Below are 17,022 nucleotides of genomic sequence, written 5' to 3'. Positions count from 1 at the left end.
ACGTCTGCGCTTCGCACATAAGAGGGAAGTCAAGCTGCCAGGCTTTTCCCCACATCGTTAAGATCGGCGAATTCGGACCTTGGGAGGATTCTTAGAAAACCAACGCATAAGGCGGATGAGTCGGAATGCGAGACATAATTCGACACGTAGCTGCGAGGAATGCCGTTCACGGAAGCAGCGGCGACAATGGCGTCGTCAGGTAGCGGAGTCAGGAGACGATACCCCCTATCTCTGACAATGTGGCGAGAAAAAGAAAGCAATGAATATGGCGGCATTGAAACTTATATGAATCTGCCGCAATGGCTCAGTGGTTGGAGTGCTAAGCTACTAAGCCATTTCTATGAAGGCGAAATTCCAGAGGCCCGTGTACTGTGCAGTGTCTGTGCACGTTGAAGAACGCCAGGTGGTCGAAATTTCCAGATCCCTTCACATTGGCGTCCCTCATAGCCCAAGTCGCTTTGGGACGTTAAACCCCCATACACCATTCCGTTAACCTTCGCGTTCACTGAATTCTCTACAAGCACTTAACTTTGGCATGGACTATGAGACATCCAAGAAATTGACCGAAATACGATCTTCGGCATTTCAGACCGCAACATTTGTCATTTCCCTGTCATCCCTTTCAGGAACGAGAGTGATTGGACCTTTGATGTTTCTATGGTTCGAATATTTCAATGAAAACTCCGTTCACATGTGAACTTATTGGCTGACATGTAGATAAATCATTTGCTTTTTGTTTTCTTTCGTTTCGGTGAATCGTTGAACAAGAAGCAGCGGAAAAACAGCACGAAACCAGGCGATCACCGCCCGCCGCCGCAGAAGCAGGCGAGCGGAGAGCGGTAGGGTGGTCGCGCCCCTGGCGGCGGCGAAAGGCGTAACTCTTGGAGAAAAACTCCCATTGCTTCCGCGGCGAATGCGAAGGCCGTAAGAAGGAAAGCGCGCGCTCCCTTAGAGACCGGCCGTGGTCACACCACACCCCATGCAACCGAGAGCGGGTGAACACCACCGACCATGCGGTCGACGCAGCCCGCGAGGAGTCGTCGGGGCCAGAAGAGCTAGACTACGAAAGTGACGTGGGCGAATGAAAGCATAAGGTAAGAATGCGCCTAAGCCAATGTTTTTTTAGAAGCAAAATAAGGCAACTGACTTGAAAAAACTGCGTACACATGTGTTCGCTGTTAGACGAGACCTATTTAGGTTGCTATATTTTTTATACGCGACACGTCAGTATTTAGTCTATAGTATCCCTCGTCTGTGACCTTGTGTTTGTTTACGGCGCGCTCCGTTCGCACCCAACTGAGTTTTTCTCCCGTCTGCGTCCGCCTTCGAGCCTGCTCTGCAATCGAGGAAACATGGAAAGCTATTTATGTTACGACGGACATGGCACTCGTAGCCAAGCGTCAACAACCAAAACACCCTCCGACGGTAGGCCGACGCAGTGTTGCCAGGTCGAACAAGACCGCGTAGCCCAAAGCTAGAGAAATTGTAGCCCAAATGTAGCCAAATACAAAAAACAGCAAAACAACTTTGTAGCCAAATGTAGTCATTATTATTTTCAATTTTATTTGTACATACATTGTCACGTTTGGCTATATGATAATCCCTTTTTGTACAACCCGTCGTAAAGAAATTTCCATGACGCCGTGACGGTTGACCCTTGACATCCACAACAGTGACATCATGCTTGCACACACAACACTTTTTGGTTGGCCCCGGAAACTCGAGTTCCAGTGAATCGCTGCAGAGGGCGAACCTATCGAAATGAATCTCGAATGTAAGTACGAACAAAAAACTTGGAGTACACTTAAAGACTCTGACAACTGGCCAGAATGTGTTGCGAGACGTTGACGGAAATGAAATGACCATGATTTATAGTGATACAATAAAGCATGCTATTCGCGATTGAAGTAGGGATTATAATTTTAAATTGGCAAAGAAAGTCTCAAAAGCCAGTAAGTGGCGAGGCCTGGCAGTGAAATCTTGGCACTTCGGAAGCAGTCTATGAGATTACTGTACGTAAGTGGGCTGCTATTAAGTACAATATTATTATTGCTTAGAATTGCAGTTGCTATATTATTATACACTTGCGCTTTATTCTATGCTTCGGAAATAAAAAGCGCTCCCATGGCTACGGAAACACACTTAACTGCGTATTACGTGTAAAATTGTCGTTTCATTTTCCATCTGATTGTTTTCTTCCTGTCTGGTGTAATACCAAATCAGTTGGACAGGAAACAATGAAAACACGTAGCTATTATCGCAGAAATACTCCGGAAAACAAGAATCGTAGGAAGGTCGACTTGACAGACAGAATAATACTTTCTCCCAGTTACGGCCCAGCCCCTCAGCCACGTCCCCCTTTACCTTTCCCCCTTTCAATAAAGTTTATCACCACCACCACCGGCCGCACTTGTCGCGTGCCTCCCAAATACACGCAAATACACGCAAATACACGCAAATACATGCAAATACACTCAAGATTGCCGCGCGACTGGCCGACTTTCCATGAATTGGCGGGCTTCTTTGACGCTGGGAAAATATTTTCTTATGTAGCATGTATTGAGCAACAGAAAGCTGTATCGGGAGTTTTTCATGTCGCTCTACAATGATCTTATTGACACGTTTAATCTAATTATAATATTTGAGAAGTTGATTAATTAATTTGGACTGATTATGTAGTTAGGCAGAATGAGAAGAATAATCTGAGTTTCTCCAAGCGACAGAGAAACACATTACCTTTGTTCTGTGCAGCTACGTGGCATTTGCGTATTTTAAATCTCTGGCTAAAGTTAGCTGGGACACCCTGTATACTGTTAGGTTGCCTCGCCTTCCCGTACAGTACGTCAAAAAACATGAATCCTTCGCAGCATCATTCCTGATGCAGCGCGTAAATCGCTCAGGGAGACAGCAGTCGTTGCCAGCTTCTAAGAATGTGTGAAGCTAGTAACGCACTGCAGTCGCAAGATACAGGAATTGCCAGAAGCGCCACTATAGCCGACTCTAAGGATGCGGCCTGTCCACGGAGACGACAGGCGAGCTGTCTACTTTAACGCGGCAAACATCCTGCACGAGCATTCACAGCGCGCCATTTACTCGTAGTGTGGCCATCGCCACATTGTTAGCGACGAAAGAAGCGCGCTGCCGAGTCGCGCGGGCGCCACAAATCCTGCGTTATGGGGGGGGGGGGGGGGGAGGCAAGCGCTGAGAGGAGACAAGCGCTGCGCGATCACGACGCGCGCGGACGTTCATCTCTGCAGGATGGCGCGGCCGTAACCGGGAGTCTCGCTCCGAGGATCCCGTAGGACAGAGCATGTGGTGTACTATACGCGCGACTGAAGCAAGCATGAGTGCGCGAACATTGCGCGCTATGCGCATATAGCACAGGGGCGCGTCACTTCGCGAGGGAGGCCCTTCCTTCCTTTTACGTGCACACACACACACATAGATACACGCTCGAGGAGCAATGAAATGCACCGAGTAATCGCTGTAGCGGGGACCGTAACGCCATGAATATTTCAGCCACTGCGCTGGTCCGCTTTTCAACGCCGCGCGCGTGGCGAGCATGGTTCGCTTGAATTTTTAACGCGTTTCTTGCAGCCCCAAAGTGACACGCGAAGAAGCGTCCTCGGCGGCCCTCGACGTACCTCGTTAGGCCCGTACAAGCGGGTAGGAAGAGGGGGAGGATGGAGGCGGAGTTGCCCCGCACTACACGCCTGGGAACATCGCTTGGGCCGCCTACTCGCGCGGTGATCAAGCGCTCCCGAAACGATGCCTTGAATATTCACGATCCGACAGCGCCCGCGCGCGGCGCTCTTGAGGCAGCACCAACGGCAGCAGCAAGGCGGCTTCACATGGGGCGTTCAGCATCGCCGGTGGTCGCGGAAGATCTCTCATCGATGGAGATCCCCACGGCGCGTCTCGGTGATACGAGCGCGTGGTTCGCGATGTAATAGGGCCCCATACTTTTGATTCGCGTCTGCGCGTCGTCGCCCAACGTAGCGAAGAAGAATTCTGGAGGAAAAGTAGATTACTTAGAGGGAGAAAAAAGATTTCCGCCTATAAAACCTCCTGTGTCCCCACAGCTCTGTCGAAAACTGCGCAACTCGGCAAATCATTTTACGAGATACATGGGGCAAAAGCTGCAGTATCCATGGGGGAGCGGTTGCTCACAACAGCAAGAAACATTTCATCAGCTATCTCGCAAGTACGCCACGCGCACTCACACACTAACCTACACAAGTAACATTTTGAAGTGGCTTTTACGACGCCATTGAGTCTCGCTTAGCTCTGGTGAATCCTAAGTAGTCATACCTGTTTTAGGTGAAAATGCCAAAGGCGACTCCTAAGCGCTTGGAGTCGCTCGATGGTAACAGCCGCAATATTTTCTTGCTCGTGTGTCCACCTGGTCCATCAGGACATAAGATCGATCATTTATATGGTGCCGAGCAGGAAAGCAACGATTTTCATTACGACCACTACATAGGTCAAGCGTGGTCTAAGTACCGCAACGATTCTTTTCATATTAGTTTTCTTTTCGGCGATTCGTCAGTAGACCGAGCAGCACTGCATCTAAGCTATCACAAGGATCAGCAGCTGGTGAGTTGCAGACGACAAGAGGCGATATAGAATCTGGCGAAAATAACCCTTACATTATACCGACCGAGTTATCCGAATGATCATTCGTATATTAGACAGTGAAGAGGATTGACTGTTACAGTAAGGCAAGGGCCAGCGTGACCTTATGCCTAATACATGATGTGAATGCATATTGGGCCCGAAATTTTTGCTATCTCTTAGAGCAGCCCCTATGCCCTCTAACTCGAACTCATACTTTACCTCAATAAACATTGCATATATAATACCTTCAATTTTTACATGCGTGATGTGCATTCAAAAGACGTATAGGGGAACAAATACTGTAGACATAATACGAGGAGCTTCATGACGGTGTCCAACTGTTCGCATTTCAAAGAAAAATATCGAAACGCTTCGTCGCAGGTAGGCACATTTGGTATTGAACGAATGCGGCTCTAATGATGGAAAGCTCCGCTGCAGGGCATTTAGACTTTGACCACACTATCTTTTGACAGTCTAGAAACGCAGTCGATATCCCACTGGAGGTAAACAATGACGGAGCTGGCAGTGTTATTGATTGAATAAAATAATCCCATTTCGTAAAGCAATACGAGAGATCATCGTTAGTGACTAAACAACTGAATCTGATGACATGCAAGCTGCTATCGTTTGAACCGTTGCATTATTTCTTTCTTTCAGATAATTTTTCAAATAGAGCCGGCTTTTAAGCTATTCTACAATACTCTCAGAAAAGTATGCACTGCTGCTCGATATCTTTGACTTGCAGGGACGCAATGTCAAGCATGGCCAAAATCCGAACACACAAGATAAGAAGCTAAACATCCGTTAAGCGATTCACTACAAGTATGCAAAATGTACCGCCACTTTTGAATGCTCCAGTGTTTATCACTTCTGAATATTTCACTAAAAAACGTCCAGTGAAGCCACGTTTTTTCCCCACACAACCATCACCGGATAGGCCGACTTCCGTCACTAAATTCGGCTTACGAAACCGGTTTTAATGTGCAACTGCTTAGAATAGTACACATTCTGTATATCCCCATTACATTCTAATCCGACATGCCCGACGTGAAGATATGAAACAAGTTTACGTTCAACCTTGTTGGTATGATATCTTCGTAGCTTTATAACAATTTTCCTGTTCCCTAATAGTGGGTCCTGGTCATGTTTTCCTCTTATTTTATTCATTTGTTTTCGTTGTTGTTGTTTTGTGCCATACGGCTGTGAAGCTGATGCGGTCTGCATGCTGCGAAAACATATTTTATCGTACGACAATGAAAACGCTTCTCCGTGCACCTCTAGGTTATGGCTAAGAAGACATAATTCAGTAATTATATCCTATTATTTGATAAATGTTAATGTGGTTCTATCTCCCAAAGTTTCCCAATGAGGCATGAAGCACGCCCTATAGAGGCCTGCGAAATAGTTGCTCTGCGGCTGTTTAACGTGCGCTTAAGTCTAAGTACACGAGCGTGTCTCTGTGTGTTTTTTTTTCAGTTCTTTAAATGAGGTCACCGCTGCTGAGAAGCGAATCCACGACTTCGTGCTTAATTGCAGAGCCGTATATCCACATATTCACCGCGGCGGGCCAACATATCAATGAAAGCTCTTCATAACGCTAACTGGTGGTAATTGATGCATACGGATGACAACACGTGACGAAGAATTATATCCGTTGCCGTTACTGTTCGTGCAAACCGGAGTTCGGGTGCACACGCGTGGTGACTGGACATAAGGACGAATGTACTCGTAGGAGTACATTCGTACAATGTAGGACGAATGATTGTGTTAGTAAGCCTCCTGTAGCATTGTCAGAACAAGCATTATCCTTTTTTAGAAAGCACAGGCATGTGGACCCAGATTGGTTGGTTGGTAATAAATTTATTGAATTGTCCGGCAGGTTTTTGGCGACCCGGGCTCAGGTCTCCCACGACGGGACGTCGAGATCTTGTCTCAGCGCCGCCTCACGGGCTTGCTGGATGGCCCGCGATATGGTTTCGTGGTTTTGTTTTCTGTATAGTTTTGTTTTCTGATTTTTCTCTCTTTTAGTCTGTGCGTGTATATCCGGCCAATAAGCAAAAGCCGATAGTTGGAATTTAGCGCTTGTCCCCGTGTTTCTGTTTATTTGTGCATATGTTTTAGTTCGCGCTTCTATGACCTCATGATACCTTACGAAAGCACGGGAGTGTCCACACCACTGGCTGAGCCCTATAAGACAATGGGAAAATTAGTTCTAAAAGCTTTCAGAATGACGGCCGAGAACGATTCACCGAACCCGCCAGTTAAATAAATCGTAAGAGGTTAAAGTCATCCCCTTCCAACCCCCCCCCCCTGAAAAAAAAAAATTTAAACTGTTTCGAACGCCTGAGTTGCCGTCAATTGACTGATTAATTCATTGACCACCGACTGACATTGGCAAAATTTGAATGTCCCCCACGCTTGTCTGCAGCATCGTTTCAATAACCATTTAAATGCTGAGATTACCACAATTAAGAGCATGACTAAGTGTGACCACTCCCGCTGCGTGTGAAACAGCTTTCAACAAACATTATGGCCCGCACGTTATTTGAGTGACACATGATGTTTCTCTGGATTTTCAGCACAGATTAACGTAGCTCCTCCAGGATGCGGGTGCTCTTTAGATCTCTTGAGAAGTTGCATTGACTTCATCGTTATGCAAATTGACTGGCCATGGATGGGCCATGAATGCCATGGCATTCCCCTGCCATGGCCATGATTGGTGGCACTATAAATAAATACATACATAAACACCAAGTAGTGGACTAGAAAACGACGCCGCCGTAGCTCAATTCGTAAAAGTATCGCACACGTGATGCGGAGACGCGGGTTCGTATCCCTCCTGCGGCAAGTTGTGGTTTCGTCCACTTTCATTTCCCTTTATCATTTCTGTGTTCCCATTAAATAAATTAAGTAATTTACCTTAGGCTTTCATTGGTCTTCATTGTCTGTTGGTTTCATGATGTTACGGTGAAGGGAAAGAAGAAGGTGACATCAACTAAAGGAAGACGAAGACTGGCCGTTGCCTGAACGCCATATACACCAGTTGTAAATATACATTATTTTAGACTCGTGGGCCTGCTTTCTTCCAGCAACATTATGATTGCAACTAACAGAATTCGGGCCCTTCGGTCCCCCTATTTCTCGTTCATAATAATGTCAGTCATACAGCTATCCGAGAGATACACTTTGGATTCACTGCTTCCTAGAGAAAGTGGGGGACCTTCCTTGCTAACCGCAGATATGTTACCCGATACAGGAATGTTATTTGCCGAATGTACAGATGGAGTGGCCGAACCTTGGTGCAATGCAACAGGTCCTGGAGCGCTCACTGGGAAAGAAAACCCTAATCTCAGAATCTAACCATCTGGGCCACCGTCGGCTGCAGGGGAGACATCTGTCTCTTATCCTCAATGGTCGTTGTTCCTCACATGGAGTCTATTCGAGTTCTAGGCCTCCCCATTTTGGTTTCTGGCTCGCCGACGTATTGGGTGAGAATATATTGCTGTCGCTAAACCCAGTTGTACTTCGTTAGGCGTATCCGTGAAAGGCCAGCGGCTCCAAATTTGGTATAACCTAACTCCTTTTCGATGGCGTGTTGCAGCCAAAACTTCTTTATCAAGCTCAGTTCTATCCCATGACGTTTAGGGACGAGAGTTAGAGGTAGCAAACAAAATCACCTGTCTACCAACCCTGACCCTAATTTTTACTTTTCTAGGGAAAGCGGGCTTCAACAGAGTGAATGAATGGGTTCATCCGCGGCATTGGCCACGTGATCTCAAGCTCTCAGCTAGTCCCTCATTCAAGCACTCAATCGTTTCATGCGACTGCGCTCATATTTTCTGTCTGACGACTATTGCAGCCTAACACCATGCTCACACGAGCCTAACCGATTGCAAACCTTTGGGCGGTATACGCATCCAAACGACTGATTCTCCAGTTGACAACTGCAAGCGAAGACATTGGCCAACTCCAAGTTATTGCCGATTAAGGTGTTTGAAGGTAGTAGTTTATTTTACTTTCTACTACAGAAACGGGAGCAAGAGCAAAAATAGAAGGGCCGCAGAAACGCCAGCCACGTTGTTTCGACTGTCTTAAACTGCCTTGCCTCAGTCCTGCCTTAAAGATATACCACTACTACATCACCGTCACACCCCGCCTTTATTCAGCTAGCTGCAAGCGATACGTTACACGTTGATGACCTTACTATTTTCACTGCCACGAAAACATCGGACCTAGTTGTCTACATTTATTCGGTCCAAGCAGCGAAAGACATCCGCAAGGTTGTTGAACCGTCTTTCACAGACAAGTCATTAACGAAGTTTCGATGTTTTCGTGCCCATTGGGAAATGTCTAGATACCGCATGTATGTTCCCTAAGACATATTCGGGCAGACGCAGCCAATCTTGATCCTCCATGCTGCATATTCGTTACTGCTCTTCCCGCAACACCCACTGATGCCGTGGCTCTCAAAAAGAAATGAAAAAGAAAAAAAGGAAAACCTTCACCGCTCCACACTCGCATTGATGATCCCGTGTGGATCGCATCCACCTCTCCCTCCCAATAGCTCCCTCCGCGAGGACGTTGCGCTCAGAAGGATCCAAGTGGGAACTGCAGCATCGTCACCATCTGCAACGTGCCTATTGGCTGCGGACCTGCTGCTGGGCCCAGTACGACATGTTCTTTCTGCTCTCGCCCAGCGGTTTCTGCACACCTACAGCACCTCTTGTTGCGTTGTCCCGGCCTGCGCTCATCGAGGCGCCACTATACCTGCAGAAAATGCGGCTACATCCAAGCCGTCCACCGGCCTACAATCGATGGATTTATTGTACACGCTATTGATCGCTTCTGGACTGTACTGAAGAGGGCAAGCTATCAAATAAGTTGCGGCTAGCTTATTGTCACACAAGGTTTCTCAGTCAATCTTATTCGCTCTTTCCCTCTCCACTTTTTTATTGCGATAGCAATTATATCGACACTCCAGATGCATTCTCGCCGTCGCCGTCGGCATCGTCGTGAGGTTCCATATGAGTGAATGCGTGTTAGGGTGAGCCGGCGAACGCGCTCCAATCTCGCGTGCGCGAGCGATGAACGCGGCCCGGATGCGTGCTCTCTCCTGTGGCGCGCGAGGCAGGGGAGGGAGGAGGGGCGTTCTTCTCCGGCGGCTGCTAGGGTGCCTCGATGTACTGCCAGCCCGCCGCTCCGTACAGACATTGCGGCGTCTACTACGGCGTTGGTCATGCGAATTGCGGACGCCGTAGGGATGCGTTGCCGGCGCTCGCGTGTTTTGAAAGCGGACTGCGACGTGGCCAAAGTGAGCGCCCGCGCGGGCCTCATCTTCAAAGCGATCTGCGACGTTTGCAGAGTGCGCGTAGTGCCAGTAGCTTCGTATGCGCCGTGCTTTCGACGTTTTGTTTGCGTTGCAGCGACAGATGCAAGGAGGTCAATTGGCTCACGGCTGTTGCAGTGATTTCTTACTCCAGCGTTCTCACAGACAGTTTCTGCTGTCATCGAGCGAAATGTGTTCATATTTACCTGTGTCCGCGTGACACCACGCTTGTTAATTTAGTTAAAACACGTTGACGTAGAAAAAAGCAGACAGACAAAGACAGCGCTGTCTCTGGGTATCTGTTTCTACGTCTTCGTCATGCTTACACATTCTATCATTGTTAATTTAGTTAGTAAGCGAATGTTAACAAGTTTATACGGCCGATAAAACTACTATCCTTACTTCGTACAGCTATCTACTAATTTGCTATCGCAATCAGTGCTTCCCCTTCCGGGCGGAACTGCGAATTTTGTCAATCTATGCATGAATACTTAGATAAAATTTCAGCGCTTATCTTGGGCTTGTGTGGACAAGTATCGTGCGCAACACTTCGGAATACGTCCACTCCTTTCTCCAAATATTTTGCCTTCGGCAATGACATAATCTCTCATTTTAATAAGTGTTTGGAGTAGGCTAAACGTAGGCGTGTCAAGTGTTAGAGATGGTGTGCTTATGTCCAGTGTCTGGCACGGAAAACAAAACATCAACGATCAGGAGGAAGAGCCAAGAACACAGCCGAGACTCGTTGGAGCAGACAAGACCTAGACCAAGCATTTCGAAAACGTAGAGCTCGCGAGCTGGAGGTGACAATACTTGAGTTATCCAGATCAAGAGTTGTAGGTAAAAAAATACGCAGGGAGGAAGATCCAGCCCATCTAAAGAACGTTTAAGGAAGCAAATGTGGCATGTACTGGGCAATGTAAGGAGAGTTCAATGAACTTTAATATGAAATATGCAAGAACGAAAAGCTACCGGCCAATACGTTCTTTCGCAAGTTATATGAATAACCTGATAGCTTACGTATTTTCTTTTGTTTCTTCATGGGTGGGAGAAGGGTGAAGGTAGGGTTCTTAATCCGCCATATTTGCGTCCATAAAACGACCTCACCTTACAGACAAGATAAGGTAGCTCTAGACTGACGAAGTGGCTGATTTTTTCGCTCTTTTTTGCATGAGCGGAAGCTATGGCCACCGAAGCTGTACGCTATGCATCTTATCAAAATTATTACGTGAGAACATTTTCCACTCAAACAAATAACGCGAGCACGTGTCCACACGTTTATTTCCCAATCCACGAAGAGGCAAGAATTGTCAGTTAGACCCCTGTAGATTTGTTCTGTCACTGATGAAATTTCTTTGTCTGTTATGAAAACATGTTTGATCGTCATAGTGTGCGTTATTTAGTTCATTCTCATTTCGGACAAAGGGTACATTAAAACGTCTCAGTTGCAGAGATGCGTTTGTTTTTGAAATAGTAAATATTTCCGAGGTTAGTGCCAATCGGTAAGCTTCCATGAAAAGACGTGTCTGAAATAGACTAATACATTAATAGAAAGAATTCACTGAAGATAGAACTCACTGAAAGACCACGTCCAACTTTACGGGCGCCTACTTTAGTGCACTCTGCTAATGTCTTGTAGCGCATGCGCGAAACGGTAGGTGTACGAGGCCATAGCTTAACGGGCCTCACACTACGCTTATTTGCACAAACTAATTTGATCACAAGATCCGACACGAGACTCACCCTCTATGGGACGTTTAATCATTACGTGTCGTTAATCTTCGTAGTACCAGGAAGGACAGAGCGAAGTCATTAGCCGCTGAACAGTACGTGCCAGACTCGCGGGTCGCCTTCGACAACGAGCCAACTCAAATGACGCGGGGAAACTTTGAGCGAGCCGTTGGTTTTATTGTGTAGATTGAGTAGGCTTCATCTGAGATGATCTATAGTTAGAGCCGGCACCAAATATCGGTTGCCAGTCTTTGGCCTTTGTATAGTGCCTTCAGCTCCGTAGTGGAAATCTTGTTATTGATAAATTGATTCCCGGCCCTTATTTTCCAGCCATGTCTTGGCTAGCTTACATCGCAAGGTCAGGATATCCTTATAATTGATGGGTGACGAAAAAAAACATAATAATAAACGTTCTTGATACTTTTTCTTATATCTCTTCCTGCTGCATGTGCTGTCGATACGAAAATACGGGTGCCAGGTTCGTTGTGTTTAAAAAAGTGAACATCTCAGCTAATTTGAATTGAATGAAAAATCAGCGCAGCTGCCTATATACTTTTTTAATTATTGGTGATCTACTTCTTTAAAACATAGATGTGGATAGCCCAACTTGTATCTCTGAACAAATAGACACGGCAAATAAACACTGATTGGCTGATTGATTGTTACGATAATATCGAAGACAGAATTGAGCATCAGTGGATCAAGACTGCGAGTCGGCCTAGTTGGAACAAATTCATCTTAAAACGTATTGTGAGCAAACAAACAGCGACGAAGAATAGAAGAAACACAAGGACGAGCGCTTTCTAACAACTAGTTTTATTTTTGAAGAACCACCTGTTTATATACCCACAAATCTGCGCGATCTAGTCAAACAGAGCACGCCTATAGCGCATACAATACACACAGATCTGCGCGATCGAGTCAAGAGAGTACATCTACAGTACATATACCACTTGTGATAAAAAACAAAGACGTGGACCAAAGCCACCCGGTCAACATAAGAACAGCAAGGTGCATGAAACATCCACTTACGATAAAATGCGGTAAAGATGTGATGATAGGAGTGAATTTTCTTTATCCAACAACGAAACCGATGGATGACTGATGCATTTTTCTTTTTGTTTTTCAATCCAGTGTGCTTCCACTCCCTGGCGGTTTGATTCCTATTCCTATACAAAATGTTGGTGCTACTAAGACAGGGGGCGCAATCATGTTCTTGGCAATGCATTGCCAAATGCGTGCTAGGGCGACCTTTCATATTGGACAAGTGTTCCTTTAACCTCGTGTTAATGCATCTCGCAGTCTGCCCTACGTACACATGACCACACGTCATAGGGATCTGATAAACAACGTTCATCGCGCAATCAAGAAATTGGTTCTTGCGCGGATGTTTAACACTACATTCTTTCTTTGCATCATCCTTTCTTTCGAACTTATTTTTAACCTTAGAGCACCTATTTTGTTTTTCGCCGAAAATACCACTTTTACTGCGTAACTACCAGCCACCATTTTGATGGGGGGTGAAGTGCAGAAACGCCCGAACACCGAGCGTTAGGTGCGCGTTAAGGAGCTCCTTGCCGAAGCCTATTGCAAATTTTGGGGATATACTGAAAGCTGTAAAGCGGCGTCTAGGAATCATTTTCCCGAAAGAATTTTACAGCGTAAGCTGTTATGGGGCTCATTTCAATAGCCCTTTCGGTTGGCGATGTTGTCCGTGGATGCCGCCGATGTCCTTCTCAGCTATCGTCGGGAATGAGGAAAGAAAAAAAAAACAGTTCCCGCCGGGATCGAACCCGAGCCCTCTGCGCGGGAGTCGGCTACTCGACCACTGAGACATGCCAGCGCGTGCTAACCTGCAGCGGCAACATCAGACGCCTCCTAGCGCACGATCGAGGTGACACGCGATGTGACATGCGCGCCACGTTGCGTCGATATGTGCACACTTCGAATTGCAGTTGCATAGGTGGTGGTGGTACGAGGTAGATAGAGAAGCTTTTAGGAAGCACTTCATATACTGGTTCCCGGCACACTTAGGACCAAAGATCGATGACGTCCCCAACCTTAACGAGGCGGCACACGAGGCTGCGCGCGCGCTTAGAGACCGCGCGGCTTCACCCAACCACTCGGAAAATAAGGACGCGCCCACTACATACAATGAAATCACTAAACACTACTACCTACAACGCAGACAGTATAGCACGCCACACCGCACGCTCACTCGAGCTCAAGGGGTTACACTCAGAATGCTACAAACAGACACATACCCCACTCAAAACAGATTACACCATTACATGCCTGAGCTCTACGACAAGTCTCATTGCACCAATTGCAATACATCCCTTAACGTACATCATTTGCTCTGGCCGTGCTCGCAAGCTCACGTAAACTACGAACAGGACAAGCGCAAGTTTGAAGAAGCAATCCGGAGCGAAGAACTCGCTCCCCAACTCTGGGCCGTCCAGCAGGTCCACGACGCCGCCAGGAAACTCAACCTCCCGGTTCCGTCGTGGGCGACGCCCACTCCATGAGAGCCCAAAGCTCTCGTGGCCTGCATGACCTGAATAAAGTTGATTTCCTTCCTTCCTTTTAGGAAGAAACAGAAGATTAAGGAGATGTATAAAAAAATGCTAGAATGAAAAAAAGAACATGTATTGAACATGTATTCTATACCTGATTAAGCCAAGCTGGCTTAATCCCCCCCCCCCCGCCCCTGCGTTTATCGGGGTGTTAAGAATGGCGAGCCGCTAAGCAAGATTGCCACCTTGCCACCCGATTACGACAAGGGGTGCAAGACGCGCACCTCTCCCTCTCCGTCGCTGCAGCTGGGAGGCGTTCAAAGAAGCGGCCTTTGCGCTGGAATCCGCCGCCTTCCTCCAGCCCCTTCGACTTTGTGACAGAACTAGTTCGGTGCGTGAACAATGATTCCGGAGTTCCCCAACGCGGAGCTGATTTGACACGCATGGACAAGCCGCCGTGGGGACGACGTATTTTTGTGCTTCTCACGGTTCGGAGTGGCACGGAACAACGAGCGACCCTCGATCGGCAACGATAGTTCCCGGAACGGCACCCGCCAACGCCGTCGTCGGGCATCAGAGCGCGGTTGCCTTTGTGTACGTAAACTGTTCTGCAGAGCAGCGGCGCGTTGGTGATGAGTAAACGAACAGTCGCCGCGTCGTAGGACCGGCGGATCGAGGGTATAAAAACTGTGGTTGTGCGCATGCTGGAGACACTTCTCTTGAGCAGTCGTGTTAGACTGAGTCACTTCTCTCATGCAGTCCTGTTGGACTAATACTCTTTTTCTCAAGCAGTCATGTTAGACTGATTTAATTTCTGTAAATAAACCCCTTTTCCTCGTGCTCGATGAGAAGCAGTTCTTCACTTCATCAACGATCTCAGCGTAAATAAGTTGGACGACGGCATGGGCCAGCTACCTCCGAATTCATGCCGTACTCCAATCTTGGCAAAGGACCACGGACGATGGGATTGAGCCCCCAATCCTGACAACTGGCTGACAGCGGTGAGATGGACTTTGCGACATGGTGCTGTATCTGCGGTGAGTGCTTGGTTTTTGCTTTGACTCTCTAGGCTTCATTTTGTGGTTGTTCTGTTTAGAACAGTAGGGAAGCTAGATTGTTGTGTTAGCTAGGTTGTGTTTTCCTAGCTAGATTTAGAGAGCAGAATCAAGGCAGTAAAGCAGCAGTCATGGAGTTAAGGACACTGCTGAGAGACGAGTTGTTGATTGTTGGTGAGGAACTGGGCCTAGATGTACGCAAGGAAATGCTCAAATCGGAATTATTGGAGCTAATTTCCAATCAGGCCAGTGAGCAAGATATTGAAATGTGATTGGAACTTCTCAAAAAGAGAGAGAAACGGGAAAAAGAAAGAGAAGAACGGGACAGAGAAAACCGAGAGAGAGAGGAACGCGATAAAGATCGCGAGTTTCAGTTAAGGAGAATGCAACTTGAACTTGAAAGCAAACGTTTGGAGTTGCCTCAAGGAAGTGAAGGCGCTCTGGGTCGATCAAGTGAGGCAGAATCGTACCGCATGGACAGGCTATTAAAGCCATTTGAGGTCGGGACCGACATAGGCTTGTTCCTAAGCAATTTTGAAAGGACTTGCGAGAAGATGAACTTCGGCCCGAGTACATGGCCACAGCGGTTGCTGTCTATGTTGCCGTGTGAGGCGGCGGAAGTAATCGCCAGACTGAGTGTGCAGGATGCATATGATTATGCAAAAGTTAAGGCTAGTCTCCTGAAGAAATACCGCCTTTCAGCCGAAGCTTTTCGGCAAAGGTTTAGGAGCACAGGCAAGAAAGATAGCGAGGGCTATCCGGAGTTTGCGTATAGCTTAAAGGCCAACCTAGTCGAGTGGCTTAAAAGCGCGGAAGCGTACGACAGCAGAGACATGATCATTGAATGCATGTGTCTAGAGCAGTTTTACAAAACCATCCCCCAAGCTGTGAAACTGTGGGTGCAAGACAGAGGTAATGTAAACACTGTGGAAAGGGCGGCTGAATTAGCCGAAGAGTACGCAACCCGTAGAAAATTGAACGCCGAGGAGGGAAACTGGGACGGTCGAAATGGACCGCGGAAACCATTTCCGTTCAAAAAGGGTGCGCAAACTAGACGATCCGAGCCTGTAGACATGGCGGAAAAGCTCGCAGAAAAGAGCGAGGAGAAACTTAACGGAGAAACCGCACAAAAGGAACAGAAAAGAAAATTCGAATCTGTTAGACCAATTCGCTGTTACAAATGCCACAAACTGGGACATATAGCTGTAAACTGCGAGAAGTCTAGCGTAGTTTTTTCCTACGTGGAGGAAAAAGATGAGAATATGGAATTTTTAAGTCCATATCTCCACGACCTGCAAGTTAATGGAAAACCATGCCGAGTGCTAAGAGACAGTGCCGCCACGCTGGACATTGTCCATCCGTCTTACGTGAGGGTAGATGACTTCACCGGGAAGTAGCATGGATAAAACAGGTTGTAGAAGAACACAGCGTGTGTCTGCCCATGGCCAAAGTCAAAATCAGTGGACCATTCGGGGAGCTAGAGACTGAGGCTGCAGTTTCCAAATTTTTGTCACTACAGTATCCCTACATCTTTTCGAATCGTTCGAATCAGTTACTGCGTGACAGAGGGCTCAAACTGGGAGAGGGCATAGTACAGGCATTGACCCGAGGCCAAGCTCGTAAGATCGCGGCGCTTTCGGCTGAAAATGCTCAAGCTCCTCCAGCGGAAGCAGAAAAGGGAATAACTTCAGTACCCGAATCCGAGCTAGGCCCGAGGGACAAAAGAACAGTTGAGGAGAGCCTGCCAGCTGACCAGCTCAATGAGAGCGTAGCACTA

General features: G+C 47.2%; 2 protein-coding genes across 4 annotated transcripts in view; one reads left to right on the top strand and one right to left on the bottom strand.

The window, feature by feature from the left end:
• The window catches only part of LOC135915994 (protein O-mannosyl-transferase Tmtc3-like), a 953,411-nt gene that overhangs the window by 664,544 nt on the left and 271,845 nt on the right, over positions 1–17,022 (bottom strand). The gene's annotated exons all lie outside the window — the stretch shown is intronic.
• LOC135915992 (lysosomal protective protein-like) overlaps positions 988–17,022 on the top strand; it is a 268,663-nt gene continuing 252,628 nt past the window's right edge. The window contains exon 1 of the mRNA XM_065449182.1: positions 988–1,094. The gene's annotated coding sequence lies outside the window, so the exon portion shown is untranslated. The remainder of the gene's footprint in view (positions 1,095–17,022) is intronic.

This window comes from Dermacentor albipictus, chromosome 1 (assembly GCF_038994185.2).
Source record: "Dermacentor albipictus isolate Rhodes 1998 colony chromosome 1, USDA_Dalb.pri_finalv2, whole genome shotgun sequence".
In the NCBI taxonomy this organism is placed as follows: domain Eukaryota; kingdom Metazoa; phylum Arthropoda; class Arachnida; order Ixodida; family Ixodidae; genus Dermacentor; species Dermacentor albipictus.
This window is presented reverse-complemented; position numbering and strand designations above follow the sequence as displayed.